At 45.7% G+C, this 15,696-nt stretch overlaps 2 long non-coding RNA genes across 9 annotated transcripts in view; one reads left to right on the top strand and one right to left on the bottom strand.

Moving 5' to 3' along the window:
* Positions 1 to 15,696, top strand: part of LOC122689036 — a 574,758-nt gene that overhangs the window by 77,863 nt on the left and 481,199 nt on the right. The window lies entirely within an intron of this gene.
* The window catches only part of LOC122689037, a 67,880-nt gene continuing 60,773 nt past the window's right edge, over positions 8,590 to 15,696 (bottom strand). For all 4 annotated transcript variants that reach the window (XR_006339696.1, XR_006339695.1, XR_006339694.1 and 1 more), the window contains 2 exons: positions 9,556 to 9,666; positions 8,590 to 8,761 (listed from right to left, as the gene is read on the bottom strand). This is a non-coding gene — a long non-coding RNA (uncharacterized LOC122689037). The remainder of the gene's footprint in view (positions 8,762 to 9,555; positions 9,667 to 15,696) is intronic.

The raw sequence follows: 15,696 nt of genomic DNA, 5'->3' as shown, positions 1-15,696 counted from the left end.
TCCATGTTGTGTGATTGTCAGTTACCTTTCTGATTAGCATCTTTGAGAAGTTTTCTCTTTACTCACAGTCCAGGGTGGATGCCGAAATACAGTAAGCATCATGGGTCTCCTTTTATTCTTTTTCCTTTGTTTTCTCCTTTTCTTTTCTTCCTTTTTTCCCTTTTATGAGGAAACAATACAGTGTATGGGTACGGACACTAGCTCTGATTCTAGACAACCTTCCTTGCACCCAGTTCTCCCACTTGCTATCATCACATCTTGAGAAATTAAATTGGCTCATTGTGCCATACCAGCCTCACCTGAAAATGGGTGAATTATTCTGAATAACGACCTGAACTGTGCAGGCTGTTTTTGTGAGTATGGAATGGGGCTATTAGAGATGTGCTGGCACCTTCTCTGGTGTAAGAACTACTGAGTTGCCACAGGGCAGATTACAGGTCAGGCCTTATCTTCAAGCTTCACAAAGCACTTCAGGGTCACATTAGACATCTGTGTCCAGCCCTAGAGTTTCTTCCTTCTCAGCCACAGTCCTCGAGCTTTTCCCTCACAGCTAGATGAACCCTCACCAGGAGGCTGGCTTCTCTGTTACACCTCTCCCACCTGGAAACCACTCACAGACTTCATCTTCTGTTACGTGCATGATGCTGTTCCTGGTAATTTTCGCTTCAGATGGATAGGGGCTGCTCCTATGGCAAGGGGATGCCCAGGACTGATAACAAGGGTGTGATGTTTCCCTGCTCCCCTAATGGCACAGAAATGATCTGCGACCTGTGCCCAAACTCCTCTCCCCATGTCATCTCCCTCCATCCCACAGTTCACAGTTTACACTCAAGCTGGGTTCCAGTGCAGGCCCTACCAGCCCAGTCACTCTCCTTCAGCCTCAAATTCCTTATCTGTAAAATGGCAATAACTCTACCTGTTGGTGAGGTTTATTGGGAGACCTAGTGGAGATAACAGATGTAATTTAAACACCTAGCGCCCATGACCTGGCAGGTGGAAGGCACTAAATAAATGGCTGTAACCTCTGTCTATCAGCTTCTTTAATGCACAGCATCTGGTGTGGGATGATACAGTGACTCAATGTCTTTGGATTGGATTGAGAAAGATGTGACATATTGGGGGTGTATTAGTCAGGCTTCTCCAGAGAAACACAGCCAATAGAGAGAGACTTATTTTAGGGAATTGGATCATGGGCTCGTGGGTGCTGACAGTTCTGATATCCTTAGATATCAGTCAGCTGGCTGGAAACCCAGGTTGCAGTCTAGAGGCCCAAATCTGCAGAACAGGCCAGCAAGTTTGAGTTTCATGCAAAGTTTCTCAGGCTGTAGTCTTGAAGCTAAACTGTTTCATGCTGAGGAAGCTTCCGTCCATGCTCTTAAGCTTTTTCAACTGACTGGATGAAGAAACTGCCCCCCCAACACCGTTATGCTGGGTAATACAATTCCCTTAAAGTCTACTGGGAGAAAAGTTATGACCAACCTAGAAAACATGTTAAAAAGCAGAGACATTGCTTTGCCAACAAAGGCCTGTCAAGTCAAAGCTATGGTTTTCCCAGTAGTCATGTACAGACATGATAAAGAAAGCTGAGGGCCAAAGTATTGATGCTTTTGAACTATGGTGTTGGAGAAGACTCTTGAGAGTCCCTTGGACAGTAAGGAGATCGAACCAGTCCATCCTAAAGGAAATCAGCCCTGAATATTCATTGGAAGGACTGATGCTGAAACTGAAACTGCAATATTCTGAACATCTGATGTGAAGAAGCGACTCATTGGAAAAGACCCTGATGCTGGGAAAGATTGAAGGCGGAAGATGGGGACAACAGAGGATGAGATGGTTGGATGGCATCAGCGACTCAGTGGACATGAGTTTGAGTAAGCTCCGGGAGCTGGTGATGGACAGGGAGGCCTGGGCGTGCTGCAGTCCATGGGGTCACAAAGAGTTGGACATGACTGAGCAACTGAACTGAACTGAAAATCTAGTGATAACAACGTGAATCAAGTATTCAAGTAACTTTCTAGCTCGCCATCTAGTGGTTAACATCTGAAAAACGTGCACCAGAGCCAAGGCAAGATGACTTTTACTTTATTCATCACAGTGGGTGCGCAGTACACTGAGAGACATCACCTCCCAAACAGAATCTCTAGCGAATGGGCTGTCTCTCTAGCTTTACTCATCTCAAGTAAAATCTGCTCCCTGTCCTCAGAAGCCACGTGAAATAACAAAGAGAACTTCAGGCAGTGGTGATTTAAGCAGCGATTTGGTGTGTTATCTTTATTCATTTGGGCCACGTGACTGCAGGGAATGAAATGGCGTGGGGTGGTGAAGGAAAGGAGATGATGAATTTATTGCCCTCGCCACCTCCCTGCCCCCAGGCAGCCGACTTCAATATGTCTGACTGGTATCAATGCCTTTGTGTGTAGGCTCACTATTAACATCAGGTGTGTGGTTCGAGAAACTTGGTGGGCAAATCAGATAGCATGGCCAAATATTCATTTCTCAGAGTGGATGGAGGGAGAAGAAGAGTAAAGAATGATGAACCACAGGTTAGTTATGAGTCAGTTTCTAAAATCTCAGTATTTCCTCACAAGGTGTTTGTGTGAATTCTTTTCTTTATCTGGGAATTGGCTTTCTATATGAAGAAATATCATTGTGAGAGACTCCTTGTGACATGTGAGAAGTGGTTGGGAGTGAATTGGGTTAAGGTCAGTTTCAAATGTTTCACACTAAGTGTTTTTTTTTTTTTTAAAGGGGACGGCCGTTTCCCTATAGCACTGAAGTAAGTGGTTGAAATACAGGTTTCAGTTACTGAAATGTGAAGAGACTCTTTCTGGGATGTGTGTTCATCCTAGCCTGTGGCCGGTCACAGGCAACTCATAGGATTTGAACCGTGTCTTCCTAACGTCATATGTTTCTTGCCCTTCAACACGCTGGAGGCCGCAGTTCCGGTTACTAAAATTTCGAAGTAAGTTCTCTGAGAAAAGTAGCTCTCTAGAACACAGCAGTGCCTGGGAAGCCGATCTAAAGTTTTAACATAGCCTAGCTACAGTTTTATCATAGAGGTTTAGCATAGCCGAGTTTTAACATAACATAGATGTAATTTTTGTTAGCTTCACCCAAGATATGATTATTCAAAGCATATAGAGATGCACCTACTTCAGTATCTACCATTGGATTTTCCAAATGAACATAGAGTAAGATCGGCCTGGTTTTCTTTCTTATTGATTTCTTTATTGTTGGCTGCACTGAGTCTTTGTTGCTGCATGAGGGCTTTCTCTAGCTGTGGAGAAGGACTGCTCTCTAGCGGTGGTGCGCGGGCTTCTCATTGCAGAGACTTCTCTTGTTGCAGAGCATGAGCTCTAGGCTCATGGCTTCAGTAGTTGGAGCAGGAAGGTTCAGGAGTGTGACACACAGTCCTAGTTGCTCTGCTGCACGTGGAATCTTCCTGGACTAGGGGTGAATGCTTGCCCGTTTCATTGGCAGGTGGATTCTTTTTTTTAAAATCATTAATTTATTTTAATCGGAGAAGAATGCTTTACAATATTCTGATGGTTTTTTACCATATATCAACACGAATCGGCCACAGCTATACATGTGTCCCCCCATTCCTGAATTGGGGGTCCCACCACTTCCCTCCCCATCCTATCCTTCTGGGTTGTCCCAGAGCAGCCGTTTGGGTGTCCTGCTTCATGCATTGATCTTGCGCTGATCATCTATTTTACATATGGTAATGAATATGTTTCAATGTTATTCACTCAAATCATCCCACCCTCCACTTCCCCCACCGAGTTGAAAAGTCTGTTCTTTAGGTCTCTGTCTTCTTTCCTACCCTGCATGCAGAATCGTTGCTACCGGCTTTTTAAATTCCATATATATGCCTTAATATAAGTATTTGTCTTTCTCTTTCTGACTTACTTCTCTCTGTATAACAGGATCCAGGTTCATCCACCTCATTAGAACTGATTCCAGTGTGTTCCGTTTTAATAGCAGAGTAATATTCCATTGTGTATATGTACCACTACTTCCTTATCCATTCGTCTGCTGATAGACATCTAGGTTGCTCCAATGTCATAACTGTTGTAAATAGTGCTGCAGTGAACATAGGGGTACATGTGTCTCTTTATGTTCATCGAAGCACTGTTTATAATAGCCATGACATGGAAGCAACCTAGATGCCCATCAGCAGACGAATGGATAAGAAAGCTCTGGTACAATGGTGAATGGTATTGTTTCCTTAATTTCTCTTTCTGTTTTCTCATTGTTAGTGTATAGGAATGCAAGGGATTTTTGTGTGTTAATTTTACATCCTGCAACTTTACTATATTCGTTGATTAGCTCTAGTAATTTTCTGGTAGAGTCTTTAGGGTTTTCTATGTAGACGATCATGTCATCTGCAAACAGCGAGAGTTTCACTTCTTCTTTTCCTATCTGGATTCCTTTTACTTCTTATTCTGCTCTGATTGCTGTGGCCAAAACTGGTCAACCACTTGTAAAAGAATGAGAAATATCAATAACCTTAAATATGCAGATGACACCACCCTTATGGCAGAGAGTGAATAGGAACTAAAAAGCCTCTTGAAGAAAGTGAAAGAGGAGAGTGAAAAAGTTGACTTAAAGCTTAACATTCAGAAAAGTAAGATCATGGCATCTGGTCCCATCACCTCATGGGAAATCGATGGGGAGACAGTGGAAACAGTGTCAGACTTTATTTTTTTGGACTCCAAAATCACTGTGGATGGTGACTGCAGCCATGACATTAAAAGACGCTTACTCCTTGGAAGGAAAGTTATGCCCAACGAAGACAGCATATTAAAAAGCAGAGACATTACTTTGCCAACAGAGGTCCATCTAGTCAATGCTATGGTTTCTTCAGTGGTCATGTATGGATGTGAGAGTTGGACTGTGGAGAAACCTGAGCGCTGAAAAATTGATGCTCTTGAACTGTGGTGTTGGAGAAGACTCTTGAGAGTCCCTCGGACTGCAAGGAGATCCAACCAGTCCATCCTAAAGGAGATCAGTCCTGGGTGTTCATTGGAAGGAATGATGCTGAGGCTGAGACTCCAGTACTTTGGCCACCTCATGCGAAGAGCTGACTCACTGGAAAAACCCTGATGCTGGGAGAGATTGAGGGCAGGAGGATAAGGGGACAACAGAGGATATGATGGCTGGATGGCATCACCGACTCGATGGGCATGAGTTTGAGTAAACTCCGAGAGCTGGTGATTGACAGTGAGGCCTGGCTTGCTGCTATTCATGGGGTCGCAAAGAGTCGGACACGACTGAGCGACTGAACCGAACTGAAGGGAAGTCTGCATAGAAGTTAAATATGCAGGGTGACAATATACAGCCTTTACGTACTCCTTTTCCTATTTGGAATCAGGCTGTTCGTCCATGTCCAGTTCTAACTGTTGCTTCCTGACCTGCATACAGGTTTCTCAAGAGGCAGGTCAGGTGGTCTGGTATTCCCATCTCTTTCAGAATTTTCCACAGTTTATTACGATACACACAGGCAAAGGCTTTGGCACAGTCAATAAAGCAGAAATAGATGTTTTTCTGGAACGCTCTTGCTTTTTCGATGATCTAGCGGATGTTGGCAATTTGATCTCTCGTTCCTCTGCCTTTTCTAAAACCAGCTTGAACATCTGGAAGTTCGCGGTTCATGTATTGCTGAAGCCGGGCTTGAAGAATTTTAAGCATCACTTTACTAGAGTGTGAGATGAGTGCAATTGTGTGGTAGTTTGAGCATTCTTTGGCCTTGCCTTTCGTTGGGATGGGAATGAAAACTGACCTTTTCCAGTTCTGTGGCCACTGGTGAGTTTTCCAAATTCGCTGACGTATTGACTGCAGCACTTTCACAGCATCGTCTTTCAGGATTTGAAATAGCTCAACTGGAATTCCATCACCTCCACTAGCTTTGTTCATAGTGATGCTTCCTAAGGTCCACTTGACTGCACATTCCAGGATGTCTGGCTCTAGGTGAGTGATCACACCATCCTGATTATCTAGGTCGTGAAGATGATTTTTGTACAGTTTTTCTGAGTATTCTTGCCACCTCTTCTTTTTTTTTTTTTTTTAAATATATATTTATTTATTTATTTGACTGCATGAGGTCTTAGTTACAGAGACTTAGTTACAGCACATGGGATCTTGTTCCCTGACCAGGGTTTGAACCCGGGCCCCCTGCATTGGAAGCAGAGAGTCTTAGCCACTGAACCACCAGGGAAGTCCCCCTCTTGCCACCTCTTCTTAACATCTTCTGCTACTGTTAGCTCTCTGCAATTTCTGCCCTTTATTGAGTCCATTTTTGCATGAAATGTTCCCTTGGTATCTCTAATTTTCTTGAAGAGAGCTCTAGTCTTTCCCCTCCTATTGTCCAAGGGGTTTTAAAGAACCTGACAGGACTGAACAACTTTCATTTCCATGTCACTTAGACATTTTCAAGTCAAAACTCACTGTCATTATAAAGTTCTATTTAAATACTACATTTCCTGTAGGATCAGAAGCAAGACAAGGAACTCACTCTCTCCACCACTATTCAATACATCAGCCTATATTATTTTATTGTAATTTTCAGTGTCAATGGGTTTGTTCAAAGTTTTCACAAAGGGCTGTCTGAAGGGCTCAGATGAGGTTTGAACCAGCCAATCTGTGCAAGCAGAGAAAACTGTGTGCTGCTACTTAGGGCAAAAAGTTTCGTGGCGTTTTTTTTAACCGCGAAGGGCGGAGGAGAAACAGGATGGTTCCACTTGGAGCCACACTGCCATCTACCGACCACAGAAACCAAAACGCCACAAGCCCGGAAGAAAAGCCAACGTTTTTCTTGGATTTTCATGGAGAGGACTGGACACTCTGTATGCGGAAGTTAAGAGGGATTCTCATGAGGACCAGAGAAAGGAAGGTAACCTCTCGAAGTGGCCCGGTCAAACCACCCGTGGACCGCGGACTCCAGAGGCTAGCGGAGCCAAGGAAACTCGGGCAGGAAGTCAGGCAGTCTCAGAATTCCGGAGCTTGGTGCGCACGGCTGCGCTCCGATTGGCTGGTTCTGGGCCTGCGCGGAGCAACCCAGTGAGGCCCCTGCCAGTCTCCTGGGACCGGTTGAGAGTTTTCTCTCCGACCCTGTTTCAGAGTCTTCAGTGAGGAACCTGACCGTGTATGTCCGGGTCCTGTCGCCCACTGCCGAAGGCCCACAAGTGAGGAACCCGTACAAGTCCCTATATTTCTCCTTCCGCCCACCCCAGGCCTGTGAACGCGTTCCTCCCGTGGTATACTCACTGTTCCCTCCGCTCTCACTCTTCTGATCCGTCCTCAGTGCCCACGAGGCTCCCACGGTCGCCCCGGAGACTCTCCGTCCTCGTCGAAGTTCCCCTCCTCCCCACCCGAGCATCCCCCTGCCCACGGTCTCCCCGCCCCCGCCCCCGGCCCCGGGCATCAGGAAAGACCGCCCCCCTCATGGTCTGCTGTTTCTAGCCTTCTTCCCTCTCATCACCCTCAACACGCTGTCCTGTCCTCCAGCTCCCTAGCTCTAGGGCCAGTGCACGGATACCAGAACATCCTGGAAACGCTCACCTCTACTACCACACGACCTTCCATACCTTCCGCCAGGCCCCTCCCCGATCGGATTGGCTCCTTGCAGACTCCTGACTATTCACTCCCTGCCTGTGTCTGAGCACATGAGCGTTGAGGAGCAAACTTTACAACCTTACATAAGTTTTTTATCTTAAACCCGTGGCCAGCTGTTCGTTTTCACTCTCACCTACCTACACTACTACACTACACAGTAGTAACCTTTCTCCATCCTAATGACCACCAGCCCAACCCGCCAACAATTCATGGAGAAGAAAGAAGCAACTCCGTGGGATTTCTCAAGTTTCCCAATCCCAAAGTGCATGTTTCTGCCCTGGCAGTCTGCTGCCCATCTGCCCGAGTGCTCCTGACTGCACCCAGCCCCTCACCTCTGCCCGGGATCCCATGCCTTGCACCTTCCCAGGGACTTCCAACCTGCAGTTATCACCCCTCTCGCCTGAACCAGCCCCTGCTCCCTCTACATCGCAGCATTCCACAAAAAAGGGGAAACCCATCCTCTTCTACCACCGTCTTCTGTAGCTACTGGCACTTCACCTGTTGCCCTTCAAAACAAAACTGCTTCAAATTCTGCTGAGATATTCTCTACTCAGCCTGCTTCCATGAAGCTTTTATCCCAGTCATTCCACTGTAACTGGCATTGTCAAGCCCATCATTAAAATCCATTCTTCCTGATCCCGCAGACACTCTTCAGTGCTCATCTTGGCCAACATCTCAGGCACCTTTGGCATATTTGATTCTTGTGTTTTTTATCCCTCTGTTTTTATATTTCAGGGGCTTGGGGCTTATGTGACACCAAAGTATCCTAACTGTACTTGACAAGGGACACATTCTACCCTATGCCCCCTTTGACCTGGATATTGTATGGGAAGTCTTGGGTCAAATGAAAGACAAACAAAGAAAACAGCATCCCAGTCACAGAGGGGGAAACGGCCCACAGAGGCAGTGGCAGGCAGAGGTGAGAGGGCTCAGACAGGGAGGTGTGACAAGAAATGAAGAGGAAGACCAGGGAAAGGAAGATTCCTCCCCATTCACACTTGGGACTCACAGGGGGCACACTGAGCAATGACCGAACGGAGTCTTTGGGCAGATGGCTGGCTGTCGTTTAGGAATTTCTTTTTCTGGAGCTGATCTTGGTGCCTGTTTTGCTGCAGGTGAGATCCAAGGCAGGGCTCTGCATCACCTGAGGGAGAAATGTGGAAAGGGACCGAATGCAGACAAATCCTAAGCAGGCAATGGGCTAGGAGACCTTGCAGCTGAGGCTGAGGAGTGGACATCCCTGCCCAGGGATGGGCTGGACGATGAGACCCCGATTCAGAGGGGTCTGAAGATGCCAGCAGAGTGGCTGAGGCTCAGTCAGCCAGGGAGCACTGGATCCACAGCAAGAGGAGGGAGACAGAAATGCAAGTTTCACCACCCCAACCCACGGGCGGTGCAGGTCAGCATCAACAGCTGGAGCCAGGAGAGGACAGTCATCTTTCCCTCAGGGACCGCTGAGGCCACTTTGAGGAACAAAGGTATGCGGTATTATAGACGACCCTTCCCACATTACCACAAGCCTTGTAAGTGACACATACCCCTGCTCCATGGCTGAAAGAAGTAGAGAGCATTTTCACCAGAATAGACTGAACATTTGTATCTATGGATATTCAGTTGGTTGCATGCAACCACACTTTAGAAGTTAGAAGAACTTCAGTAGGAGTTTTCTGGTTACTAACCAGTATGAAGGGTGAACACTTATGAGGAAGATCAGATCAGCCAGGGAGAACAAATACACTAAAGTGTCCATGGAGTCTGAGGAGCATACATTGAGACTGTGATCCTAGCAACCCATGCCCCCCCCCCACCACCCTGGCTCTTCCTGTGACCATGGGTCCCAGAGGCAGAGTGGGGCCCAGAGGGAGAGGAAGGTCTTCCTGGAACTCCAACGCTGCTTTGAAACCACCACTCTCCCTTGACCTCAAAGTGAATACTCACCTGTGAAGATCATTCCAATTCTCCATTCTGTCTTCTAGTCAACAGTCCTGATGATTCTTTTGGAACTGGCATCCTGGTCTCTTTGGTTTGGAGAACAGAAAATAGCATACCCTGCAAGCACACAGACCTCTACTTCCAATACGCTGCATCTTTGACTCCTTTCAAGCCATGCTTCTTGAAAGCACAGACTCCAGGAGCATCCTCATCTGGTTACCTCTGGATTCCTCCTCTGAGTGCCCATCCACACAACATCCCCTTGCTAACACATCCCAAGAGCTCCGTGGGCCAAACCGTACTACCCGGTGGTGTACTGGCCACAGACACATTCCGTCTTCAAAAACATTTTCCTTGGTCAGAGTCTCTGACAGAAGTGCATGCTGGCTTTCCTCCTCCCTCTCAGTCCATTTCTTTTAAGACTCCCTGTCTGTCCATTTACTTTGATCCCCTCCTAAATCTTGGTTTTGCTTTCCTCTGGTTTCCCACCTCTGCCCTGTGCTCTTCCATTCTACACATAACTCTTGGGTGACCACATCACCTCCCAGAGCTTTTACCCATCTGACTTGTTTTCATTAGTATCCCTCTATGCTGATGGCTTTTCCTATCACCATATCTACCTAAGACGTCCCAATGGGGCCCCACTTCTACCACAGGCTGAGATGTATGGGCTGTCTGCACTCAGATGTCCCATAAGCACTGCAGACCTGCTAGTAGCCCCAGGCCCATGTTCCCTGGGGTGTCTCATGGATGGGCACGGCCATCCACCCAGTTCCTTCAACCACAATCCCGGACATGCTGCTGGGTGTGATCTTCACCGAGCCATGACTCCCCTGGAGCTGCTCTGGAAAAGGCTGACCCGAGATATTCCTGTTGCCACAGGTGGGGATCCGTTCCTCTCAGAGGCCCTGTTCCTACAGACACGCTCTGAAGGGGTCCTGAGCACAGGCCATCACCCTCCTTTGGATCTCTGAGAGAACCTGGCCACTGTAATTCATCTGAGAGGATGAAAGCCTTGTCTTTAACAGGACGGTGAGTCAGGACACAGCAGTGTAAGCCCATCATTGGGGAACATGCCAAAGAATATCCAGAAGAGATTCCTAAAGTAGAACGTTTCGAGAGGTGGGTCTTGAAGGGTGTGCATCAAACAAGTGATTGCTTAACTGTATTTTTCCCAATAAACATCCTGTTCTTATTTGGTCTTCATCTGAGCATGGGAGTTAATTTGTTAACACAGGAAACAGTTTAAAACGGCAAGTGAGCCCAGGCAGCAGATACGCTGACAGCCGATCCTTCCACATCAACATCAATAGCTACAATTCTCAGCCATCTTTAATCTTTGAAGCACTCTTTTGATCTGTCAAATGCAGTAATCTCCACAGTGTTTTAGAAATGTATTCAACTAACTAGGCACAAGGGATCCTGATAAGAACTACAACATACTGAGTTTCACTAACAACAGCAGGGTTTTAACTGTAAAACTTTGGATTCAGGAACATGCAGGAAAGCAAGCACAAGGTCAGTTTTCAAACAAGTATTTATTTGGGCAAGTTGTCCCTTTCCTTAGCCTAAGGTGCCTGTCAAGCATAGCGGGCCATGATGAAAGCCTGCTTTGCTTGTAGAGAGTTGCAAGTTTTCGATGTTCAATTTCTTCCAGTAAGAATGGGTTCTGTTTCCACAGCTGCAAGCTCGGCTTTCGTAAGAGAACTTTTTCAGATAATGCTCATGCCAGGGCCACACACCAACCCTACTACATCAGACTCTCCTGGGATGTGCTGCCAGCATCAGCTCTTCTAAAGCCTCTCCAGGGGAGATTTGATGCACAGTTAAGATTGAGGAGCAGAATCACATGATGCTTCACCTGTCCTGGTTTTAAATAGAATCCTCAACTGAAGAGCCATGTTTGCTACTAATGAAATTTTTTAAAAATTTGTAATTAAAAACTCCCTTCTGAGGTAAATTCCTTTCTGAGGGATTTTTGACATATTTATTCACAGCCATATTTAGAACAATTTCAATGACTCAGTGGTGTGTCATGCCTTCAAGTCCCCTTCCTTACCAGACACTCAGGAAGATGAAGGGGAGGGAACGCACCTCAGTCCTGGTGGCAGGAGGATGGATCAAGTTCCGTTGTCTTGGTTACTGCTCTGCTGAGCATCCCTCCTGGGTTGCTGAGCTCAGGTAGGGGGCCTCACACCAGGCTACAGGTGTTCCTGTGACCAGAGTTTGGAGCTAAGGGCTGAGATCCGTTACCAGGGAAACGGAAGCTGGGTTCACGTGATTTGAGAAGAATGGGAAAACAACCAAGTGGAATTTCAGATGCAGGGTGGGTTCTGGGAGCCCGTCCAGAGCCACTGATTTGTGGTCACACAACGGGCACCTGTGAGTCAACACAGAGACACATTAGACGTGTGTGCTCCCTGGGGATTCTGTCCTGACGTGCACAGCGACTGTTTCTGGAGGGAGCATCTAGCACTCGTGGAGGAAGCCGGACCCAGAACGTGGAAGGAGCAGGGGCACTCCTCGTTGTTACAAAGCAATGGCATGTCTTTCCCCACATGTCTCACTTGGACATCTGCATTACCTTCCTAAACTGCTTTCCTGAGGTATAATTACATACCACAAATCACACCCATCACTCCCAGGGCAGTGACTTTTAGCACCTTCACACAGTGGTGCAACCCCCACCACAGTGCAGGTGTGGAACACCGCCAGCGCGACTAAAGGTTCCACGTACCCATCAGCAGTCGATCCCCAACAGGACCTGCAGGCCCAGGCATCCTCTCGTCTGATTTCCCTCTCTGTAGATTTGCCCTTTCTGGGCATTTCATATCAACAGACTCCTGCAGGAAGTGGCCTTTTGTGTCTGGGTTCTTTCACTTAGCGTAATGCTTTGGAGGCTCACCCATGTGGCAGCAGAAAGCAGAAGTTCATCACTTTTCATCCATCTATGCTATTCCACCGGATGGCTACATACAGCATACTTTGTTTACCACTCTCCAGCTGACTGGAATCTCTCCATGTGTCAGAGCCCAGAGAGCTGCACACCCAAGGACAAGCAGGCCAGGAATTCTCTGGTGGTCCAGTGATTAAGAATGTGCGTGCAATATTGTAAATTACTCTCCAACTAATATAAAGAAATTAAAAAAATTTAAAAAAATGTGCCTGCCATAAAAAGTGAATGCACAGAAGGCCATTGCATTCCTATAAAATAATAAGGAAAAATCAGAAAGAGTAATTAAGGAAACTATCCCATTCACCATTGCAATGAAAAGAATAAAATACTTAGGAATAATTGTATGAAAAGAAACAAGAGACCTGTATACAGAAAACTATAAAAAAAAAAAACTGATGAAAGAAATCAAAGATGACACAAAGAGATGGAGAAGTGTACCATGTTCTTGGATTGGAAGAATCAGTACGGTGAAAATGACTCTACTACCCAAAGCAATCTGTAGATTCATCACAATCCCGATCAAACTACCAAAGGTATTTTTCACAGAACCAGAACAAATAATCCCTCAGTTTGTATGGAAACAGTAAGGACTCTGAATACTCAAGGCAATCTTGAGAAAGAAGAATGGAACTGGAGTAATCAACCTTCCTGACTTCAGACTATACTACAGACTATACTACAAAGCTACAGTCATCAAGACAGTCATCAAGGCAGTATGGCAGAAAGACAGAAATATAGATCAATGGAACAAAATAGAGAACCCGGAGATAAATGCACACACCTATGCACAGGTTATCTTTGACAAAGGAGGCACAAATATACAATGGCGTAAACAAAGTCTCTTCAACACGTGATGCTGGGCGAAATGCTCAACTACGTAAAAGAATGAACCTGGAGCACTTTCTAACACCACACAACAAAATAAACTCAAAATGGATTAAAGATCTAAATGTGAGACCAAAAACTATAAAACTCTTAAGAGGAAACCGTACGCAGAACACTCTCTGACATAAATCACAGCAAGATCCTCTATGGGCCACCTCCCAGAGTAATGGAAATAAAAACACAAATAAACAAAAGAGACCAAATTTAACTTAAATGCTTTTGCACAATGAAGGAAACTGTAAGCGAGGTGAAAAGACAGCCCTCAGAATTGGATAAAATAATAGCAAAGGAAACAACTGACAAAGAAGGAATCTCCAAAATATACAAGCAGCCCATGCGGCTCAATACCAGAAAAACAAACAACCCCTTAAAATGGGGGCAGGAGATCTAAAGAGACATTTCTCCTATGACATAGAGATGGCTACCAAACACATGAAGAGATGCTCAAAATCACTCATTATTAAAAAACTGCAAATCAAAACCACAATGAGGTATCATCTCACACAGGTCAGAATGGCCATCATCAAAAAGTCTACAAACAATAAATGCTGGAGATGGTGTGGAGAAAAGGGAACCTTCTTCCAGTCTTGGTGGGAACGCAAACTGGTACAGCCACTATGGAGAACAGAGTGGCGATTCCTTAAAACACTGGGAACAGAACTGCCACACGACCCAGCAATCCCACTGCTGGGCATACACCTCGAGGAAATCAGAAGTGAAACAGACACATGTACCCCAACGTTCACAGCAGCACTATTTACAACAGCTAGGACATGGAAGGAATCTAGATGTCCATCTGCAGATGAATGGATATGGAAGTTGTGGTGCATATAAACAATGGAATATTACTCAGCTATAAAAAGGAAGACATTTGAATCAGTGCTAATGAGGTGGATGAACCTGCAGCCTGTTATACAGAGAGAAGTCAGTCAGAAGTCAGAAAGAGAAAGACAACACTTCTACTAATGCATATTTATGCAATTTAGAAAGACAGTAGCAACGATTCTACATGCAGGGAAGCAAAGGAGACAGAGGCATACAGAACATACTTTTCGACTTGGTGAAAGAAGGCGAGGGTGGGATGATTTGAGAGAATAGCAGTGAAACATACATATTACCATATGTAAAACAGATGACCAGTGCAAGTTCAATGCAAGAAGCAGGGCAACCAACCCGGTGCTCTGGGACAACCCAGAGGGATAGGGTGGGGAGGGAGGTGGGATGGGGGTTCAGGAGAGGAGGACACATGTATACCTGCAGCCGATTCATGTTGATATATGGCAGAAACCATCACAATACGGTATAGTAATTGTCCTCCGAGTAAAAGAAATTAATGATTAAAAAAATAAAACAGAACCCACATGCCAATGCCAACAGGGAAGGCATTCAGTCCCTAGTCCAGGAAGGTTCCACATGCCGCAGGGCAACCAATACTGTGTGTCACTACTGAACCCACCTGCTTCGACTACTGAAGCCCTCGAGCCTAGAGTCCATGCTCCTCAACAAGAAAACTCTCTGAAATGAGAAGCGCATGCACCGCCACTAGAGAGTAGTCCTTCTTCTCCACAACTAGAGAAAGCCTCGTGCAGCAACCAAGACTCAGTGCAGCCAACAATAAATAGATAAATAATAAGAAAGAAAACCGGGCCAATCTTACTGTATGTTCATTTGAAAAATCCAATGGTAGATACCGAAGCAGGTGCATCTCTCTAGATCTTCGAATGATCACATCTTGGGTGAAGCTAACAAAAATTACACCACAGGCTATATTAAATTTTTAGATCACGTTCCCAGGCACTGCTCTTTTATAGAGAGCCTCTTTTCTCAGAAAAGTGTTCCTTCGGAACTTTAGTCACCGGAACTGGGGCCTCCACCACATACAAGGGCAGAAAGCAAAAGCCATTAGGAAGACACGGTTCAAATCCTATGAGTTTATGAGTGCCTGTGACCACAGGCTAGGAAGAACACACATCCCAGAGTCTCTTCACATTTCAGGAACTGGAACCTGTATTTTAACCACTTAGTTCAGTTCTTTAAGACCACTGCTATCCCCTTAAACAAAGACTTGGTGTGAAACACTTGGAAAATGACCTTAACCCAATTCACTCCCAACCTCTTGTCACATGTCACAAGGAGTCTCTCACGATGATATTTCCTCACGTAGAAAGCCAATTCTCAGATAAAGAAAAGAATTCACACACACACACCTTCTGAAGAAATACTGAGATTTTAGAAACTGACCCACAACTAACCCATGGTTCATCATTCTTTCCTCTTGTCTCCCTCCATCCACTCTGAGAAATGAG

This window comes from Cervus elaphus, chromosome X (genome assembly GCF_910594005.1).
Source record: "Cervus elaphus chromosome X, mCerEla1.1, whole genome shotgun sequence".
NCBI classification, from domain to species: Eukaryota; Metazoa; Chordata; class Mammalia; order Artiodactyla; family Cervidae; genus Cervus; species Cervus elaphus.
Note: the sequence above shows the minus strand (reverse complement) of the source record. Positions and strands in the feature narration are given on the sequence as shown.